Source organism: Chiloscyllium plagiosum, unplaced genomic scaffold (assembly GCF_037043375.1).
Source record: "Chiloscyllium plagiosum isolate Xiang-an unplaced genomic scaffold, Cpla_swu_hap1 HiC_scaffold_26, whole genome shotgun sequence".
Lineage (NCBI taxonomy): Eukaryota > Metazoa > Chordata > Chondrichthyes > Orectolobiformes > Hemiscylliidae > Chiloscyllium > Chiloscyllium plagiosum.
Window position 1 is genome coordinate 42,229,830 of NW_028270164.1, and position 8,091 is coordinate 42,237,920.

The following is an 8,091-nucleotide window of genomic DNA, read 5'->3' on the forward strand; positions in this document are numbered from 1 at the left end:
TAGGTGGAAAGAGGTCAAGGTGAGGGTGATAGGTCAGACTGGGGTGGGGGCGGAGAGATCGGGAAGAAGATTGCAGGTTAGGAAGGCGGTGCTGAATTCGATGGATTAGACTGAGACAAGGTGGGGGGAGGGGAAATGAGGAAACTGGTGAAATCCGAGTTCATCCCTTGTGGTTGGAGGGTTCCTAGGCGGAAGATGAGGCGCTCTTCCTCCAACCGTCGTTTTGTTGTGGTCTGGCGATGGAGGAGTCCAAAGACCTGCATATCCTTGGTGGAGTGGGAGGGGGAATTGAAATATTGAGCCACAGGGTGGTTGGGTTGGTTGGTCCGGGTGTCCCAGAGGTGTTCTCTGAAACGATCCGCAAGTAGCCAGCCTGTCTCCCCAATATAGAGGAGGCCACATCGGGTGCAGAGGATGCAATAGATGATGTGTGTGGAGGTGCAGGTGAATCTGTGGCGGATATGGAAGATTCCTTTGGGGCATTGGAGGGAGGTGAGGGGGGAGGTGTGGGCGCAAGTCTTGCACCTCCTGCGGTTGCAGGGGAAGGTGCCGGGAGTGGAGGTTGGGTTGGTGGGGGGTGTGGATCTGACGAGGGAGTCACGGAGGGAGTGGTCTTTACGGAATGCTGATAGGGGAGGGGAGGGAAATATATCCTTGGTGGTGGGGTCCGTTTGGAGGTGGCGGAAATGACAGCGGATGATGCACTGAACATGGTGATTGGTGGGGTGGTAGGTGAGGACCAGTGGGGTTCTGTCCTGGTGGCAGTTGGAGGGGCGGGGCTCAAGGGCGGAGGAGTGGGAAGTGGATGAGATGCGGTGGAGGGCATCGTCGACCACGTCGGGGGGGAAATTGCGTTCCTTGAAGAAGGAGGCCATCTGGGTTGTGCGTTTTTGGAACTGGTTCTCCTGGGAGCAGATGCGGCGGAGTCGAAGGAATTGGGAGAATGGGATAGCATTTTTACAGGGGGCAGGATGGGAGGAGGTGTAGTCCAGGTAGCTGTGGGAGTCGGTCGGTTTGTAGTAGATGTCCGTGTTGATTCGGTCACCTGAAATAGAAATAGAAAGGTCGAGGAAGGGGAGGGAGGAATCTGAGACTGTCCAGGTGAATTTGAGGTCGGGGTGGAAGGTGTTGGTGAAGTGGATGAACTGTTCAACCTCCTCGTGGGAGCACGAGGCGGCGCCGATACAGTCATCGATGTAGCGGAGGAAAAGGTGAGGGGTGGGGCCAGTGTAGTTGCGGAAGATGGACTGTTCCACATATCCTACGAAGAGGCAGGCATAGCTGGGGCCCATGTGGGTGCCCATGGCTACTCCTTTCATTTAGAGGAAGTGGGAGGATTGGAAAGAGAAGTTGTTCAGGGTGAGGACCAGTTCAGTCAGTCGAAGGAGGATGTCAGTGGAAGGGTACTGGTCGGTACGGCGGGAAAGAAAGAAGCGGAGGGCTTTGAGTCCTTCGTGACGGGGGATGGAGGTGTACAGGGACTGGATGTCCATGGTGAAAATAAGGCGCTGGGGACCGGGGAAACAGACCACAACAAAACGACGGTTGGAGGAAGAGCGCCTCATCTTCCGCCTAGGAACCTCCAACCACAAGGGATGAACTCGGATTTCACCAGTTTCCTCATTTCCCCTCCCCCCACCTTATCTCAGTCTAATCCATCGAATTCAGCACCGCCTTCCTAACCTGCAATCTTCTTCCCGACCTCTCCGCCCCCACCCCAGTCTGACCTATCACCCTCACCTTGACCTCTTTCCACCTATCACATTTCCGATGCCCCTCCCCCAAGTCCCTCCTCCCTACCTTTTATCTTAGCCTGCTGGACAAACTTTCCTCATTCCTGAAGAAGGGCTTATGCCCGAAACGTCGATTCTCTTGTTCCCTGGATGCTGCCTGACCTGCTGCGCTTTTCCAGCAACACATTTTCAGCTCTGATCTCCAGCATCTGCAGACCTCACTTTCTCCCCATTGAAAATAGACTCAAAAGTCTTAGTCTATTTAAATAGTTATATTTTTTAAAGCGAAGTGTCATTGCTGTGGTTCTCTTCTGGACCTTTTCTCTTAAGGCTAGTGTGTTACCCATCATGTGGGAGAGTAACTGTTGGGCACAGTATCCATGACATAGCCTGACCAGTAACTTGTACATAGTTAAAATGGTGCCCATTGACTTACATCAAGTGGAAACCTGAAAATCTCCTTTACTTCTCACAATTGAAGCTATCTTAGAGGAACCAGAAAATAATCCTGCCGGAGTTTAGGAAGTCAGTGCCACCTAATAACCAGAGTAATTTAGGAAGATGCTGAGGTCATGAAAGGCACTCTTTGCTTCCAGTTATTTGCAACTTTTCTTTTGGTGTATTGATGAGCTCCTCTCCAGTGATCGAGCGCCTCTGACTTCCACGGTGCTTTACAACTGATGGAATACTTTTGAAATAGAATCCCCTATACTGTGGAAGCAGACCATTCAGCCCATTGTGTCCACACCCACCCTCCAAAGAGCATCATGCCCAGACCCACCCCTCTACCCCATCTGTGTTATGCTGCTTTTCCCATGGCAAATCCCACTGGACATCCCTGGACACTATGGGGCAATTTAGCACGTTCAATCCATCTTTGGGCTGTGGGGGAAACAGGAGCACCTGGACAAAACCCATGCAGACACAGGGAGAACATCTGAGGGGAGTTTGCACAGTCGCCCGGAGCTGGAATCGAACCTGGGTTCCTGGCGCAGTGAGGCCACTGTGCTGCCCAGTAGTCAGAGTAATTTAGGAAATTAAACAGACAATTTATGCACATTGAGATCCCATAAACAATAACGTGATAATGACCATTTAATCTGTGTGAGTGATGTTATTGAAGGGATAAGTATTGTCTAGGCCACCAATGGCAACATCTCTGCTCTTCCAAAGGGATTATCTGCCTTCATCTGAGAGGGAAGATGTTGCCTTGGTTTGAACCTTTGTTAGATTAACTAATAGCAGGACAATTGCTCAGGCATCTTTTAACCACCATGGAGGAGGTAGTACTGGACAAGCAAAATGATCCAGCAGTGAACCTGTAAATATTTCACCATCATTTTATTAGCACCGATGGGCATGCTCCATTGTGATTGATGCTGTGTTTAATTATACGTGACTAAGACAGGAGGCTGTAAGATGGATTATTTAGGAAATGGGGTCAAGTCAATATTATACACTGATTGATGACATGCCTACACCATACACCACCAATGAGGGGCAGGTGTGCATTGCAAACCCTTTTTCTGGGACAGTGCCCAATGCACTCCCTGTTAGTCAGGTGAACGTATATCCTGGGCCCAAGTTTTGAGAATTAAGCAGTTTCACAGTGCCTGAGAGTGGGTGTTACAAAGCACTGCTTAGTCTCACATCAGATGGAGCAGGCAGGCTGTAGTTCACCATTACATTACCACCATCTTTGGAACATAGATACATAGAAATAAAATTCAGCACTGGGATTTAGCGACAGCCAAAAGACATACATAGGCAAAAACAACTTTTTGTGCGATGTTAATAGTTCGAAGGTGAGGGAACATGTTAAACCTAATGAATGGCCCAGCCACCAGCTACACATCTATCTCAGACCCCAATGTAATTACACTAGTGGCAGAGTGACATTGGGCAGTCTAGCCATTGGGTCCGTGGGCATATTGAGAGCTGCCAACTTCTGACTGATTGGCAGATTTCTCTCGGCAGGACTCGCTGTCTCTGAGGAGTGAAAGATCTGACTGACCTAAGTGATTACAGCACTGCCACTTTTTCCCAGCATAAATTCTCCTCTCTCCTCACAATTCTTTAGCTGGGGCTGGAGTTATCATCATGATGTCCTTTATCATTCAGCTCCCTAATGAGAAAATACAGTTTTCCCAAGTTGAGAAACGAAAGAGGAAATGTTGGAAAGGGCGTTTCAATGATCCCAAGCATTACAGAGTGTAGAGAAAGTGCTACAGTTGCTGCCCTCACTCCTTGGTTTCATCAGTATTCATCATAAGACAAGGGACCGGAGAAACAAAGTTAATGCAGCAGCTCAAAGTCAATGCAGCTTTAGATTTATGAGCTATGTCATGCAGCAAATGCAGCTTCAGCAAATTAAACAAGCACATTGAGCTCTCATAGCAATCATTTAAACTCCAGTCCAGCTCTCTCATTCTCTGGCACAACAAATGGCTGATATTCCATTAGCATTGCTCCTCCATTAAATTTCTTAGAGAGCAAAATAAAGATGTGGAGTAACAGCTATGAGATTCATAATCACTGATGAATCCACAGAATCTCATTCAAATTTATTGGAATCTTTGCCAGTTCTCCCAGATTGGAAGGAACTCTATCCATCCTAGTTAAACCAGCATCAGACATTCAGATGCACCCAAACTACTGCCAAAGCTTCACATAGAAAATGCATGAATCGATCTATGACAGAGTTAGCAGTTTTATATTAAGGTGTGATGTAGTCTAGGATCTGCTCTTGTAACATGGTGGCACTGAAGGCAATCAACTGTGCTAAGTTCATTATATTAATCTTCACATGCTTTTTTGAAGTTTTTAATCACACTGAATTACTGAGAATACAATACATGTGTTGATCTGATACACTTCAACAGTTCACGGACCCAACAAAGACTTTAGTGAATCAATTGGTCAATTGTAATCCAATATCAAAGAAAAAGGTTGAAGCCTTTAGATTGAACACACAATTATGTACTTTTTGTTCATTACGGTGATACAGGCATCGCTAGCTAGGGTCAACATTTCTTGCCCACCTAAAATTTTCCTGGAGAGGATAGTGGTAAACTGCTTTCAGAATTGCTGCTGTCTATTTGGTATAGGTAGCCATTAGGGAGGGAATTCTAGCATTTTGACCCAATGACACTGAAGGGAAAGTTACATATTTCCAAGTCAGGATAGTGAATGACTTGGAGGGGAACTTTCAAGTGGTGGTGTTCCTCAGCTACCTGTTGCCTGTATCCCTCTCTGTGATAGTAATTGTGGGTTTGGATGGTGCTGTTTAAGGAGTTTTAGTGAATCTTGTAGATGGTTCGCATAGATATTAACCATCTATTTGCATAAATGGTGGAGAGAGTGAATGTTTGTGGATGTGGTGCTAATCAAGCAGCTGTTTTGTCCTGGATGCTATCAAGCTTCTTTAGCCTTGTTGGAATTGTCCCTATCCAGGCAAGTGGGGAGTATTCCATCACACTCCTGACTTGTGTCTTGTAGATGGTGGACAGGCTTTGGAGAGTCAGGAAGTGAGTTAATCACTGCAGGATTCCTAGCCCTGACCTGCTCTTATGGCCACAGTATGTAGATGGCTGGTCAGAGAAGCCTACCCCATTTAGGACAGTGATAGTGACAAACAACTCAATGTAAAATATTCTCAATGCAAAGGTGGGACTTCATCTTACCATTACTGTCATGGACAGATGCAGCAAACAGATCGGTGAGGATGAGGTGTTCGTTTTCCCTCTTTTTTAAAACCCCAGGATTTTGACAATGAAGGATTCAGTGATGGTGATGCTTTTGAATATCATCAAGGGAGGAAGATAAGATTCTCTCGTTGTAGATAGTCATTGCTTGGCACTTACGTGGTGTGAATGCTACATGCCACTTGTCAGGCCAAGCCTGGACTTTGACAAGTCTTCCTGCATTTAGACATGGACTATTTCAGTATCTGAGGAGTTGTGAGTGATGCCGAACATTATGCAAGCATGAACATCCCACTTCTGACCTTGTGATTGAAAGGAGGCCATTGATGAATCAGCTAAAAATGACTGGGTCTAGGAAACTACTCTAAGGAACTCCGGGCTCTTGTGACACAGTGATAGTGTCCCTGGCTCTGGTCCAGGAGGCCTGTGTTCAAGTCCCACCTGCTCCAGATGTGTGTAATAACATCTCTGACCAAGTGGATTCAGGAAACTATCGAGCCTGAGGAATTCCTTCAGAGATGTTGGAAGTCTACCCCATTTAGTACAGTGATAGTGATAAACAACACAATGTAAAATATTATCAATGCAAAGGTGGGACTTTATCTTACCATTACTGTCAGGGACAGATGCAACGAACAGATGGGTAAGGATGAGGTGTTCGTTTTCCCTCTTTTTTAAAAAGAAATTGGCTCATGCTCGACAAACGCTCACTAATAAGTATGATTATCTGCCTAGCATGTTCGGTGTCACTGGCTATGAGTTTTGTAGGTCCTGTGTAGCTAATGAGCCTGATTCTTAGAGCTGCATCTCCAACCACCTATTTGGCAAGTGTTTCCTGGAGGTGGTGGGTGGCCCTGGCTAGACTGGCATTTACTGCCAACCCCTAATTACCCAGAGGTCAGTTCAGAGCTTCTTGTAGGCCAGATGCATTAAGGGATACTAGTGAACCAGGCAGTTAGGATCAGGTCAGCTTTTTAATTCCACAATTCAAATTTCACCATCTGCAAAAGTGGGATTTGAACCTGTGCCCCTGGGCTTTAAGGATTACTAATCCCGTGACATTACCACTGCACCACCACCTCCTCTTATTGGCTCTTGCACCACCTGCTGCAGACTAGTAGCTATGTCCTTTAGGAATTGACCAGGTTGGTCAGTTGTGCTGCTGCCAAGCTATTTATGGTGCTGGACACTAAATTCACCAACCAGTGTATGTTCTATGTTTTTGCTGCTCTCAGTTCTTCTTCCAAGTGATGTTCAATATTGATACATCAGTTGGAGGGTGGGGAGACATGTGTGACATTTAGTAGACTGCAGGAAATTTTCTTGTTCATGTTGAACCTGATGTTCTGAGACATAGTCATAGAGATGTACAGCATGGAAACAGACCCTTCGGTCCAACTCATCCATGCTAGCCAGATATCCCAAACCAATCTAGTCCCACCTGCCAGCACCCGGCCCATATCCCTCCAAACCCTTCCTATTCATATACCCATCCAGATGCCTTTTAAATGTTGCAATTGTACCAGCCTCCACCACTTCCTCTGGCAGATGTTCCATATACGTACCACCCTCTGCGTGAAAAAGTTGCCCCTCAGGTCTCTTTTATATCTTTCCCCTCTCACCTTAAAATTATGCCCTCCACCCCTGGGAAAAGACTTTATCTACTTATCCTATCCATGCCCCTCATCATATTATAAACCTCTATAAGGTCACCCCTCAGCCTCCAACCTCCAGGGAAAACAGTCCCAGCCTATTCAATCTCTCCCTACAGCTCAAATCCTCCAACCCTGGCAACATCCTAGTAAATCTTTTCTGAACCCTTTCAAGTTTCACAACATCTTTCCGATAGGAAAGAGATCAGAATTGCAAGCAATATTCCAAAAGTGGCCTGACCAATGTCCTGTACAGCCGCAACATGACCTCTCAACTCCTATACTCAATACTCTGACCAATAAAGGAAAGCATACCAAATGCAGCCTTCACTATCCTATCTACCTGCGACTCCACTTTCAAGAAGCTATGAACCTGCATTCCTGTTCAGCAACACTCCCCAGGACCTTACCATTAAGTGTATAAGTCCTGCTAAGATTTGCTTTCCCAAAATGCAGCACCTCACATTTTCTGAATTAAATTCCATCTGCCACTTATCAGCCCATTGGCCCATCTGATCAAGATCCATTTGTAATCTGAGGTAACCTTCTTTGCTGACCACTACACCTCCAATTTTGGTGTCATCTGCAAACTTACTAACCATACCTCTTATGCTTACATCCAAATCGTTTATATAAATGATAAAATCACGGGGTCCGGATTCATTGTCGAGCACTCCCAGGGCAACTTGCTCCAGACCATGCACCACTATCTCTGCTGGGCCTGTCCTATCAGTGGGAGCATTTCCCTACAGATAGTAATGGTGCTGACTGGGACATGGAACGTAAAATATGATTGTTGTTGTTGCTGTTACTTGACTAGTCTGAGAGACAGCACTCCCATTTTTTACATAGCTCCCTGATAATAGTAATGAAGGCATTAGCAATGTAGGGTTAAGCCTACGTTTGCTATTTTTGTCTCTGGTGCTTAAGTCAATGCCAGGTAAACTATTTGGTTTCATTCTTTTTCAGATTGTTCCATAGTTTGAGTGGTTTGCTAGTACT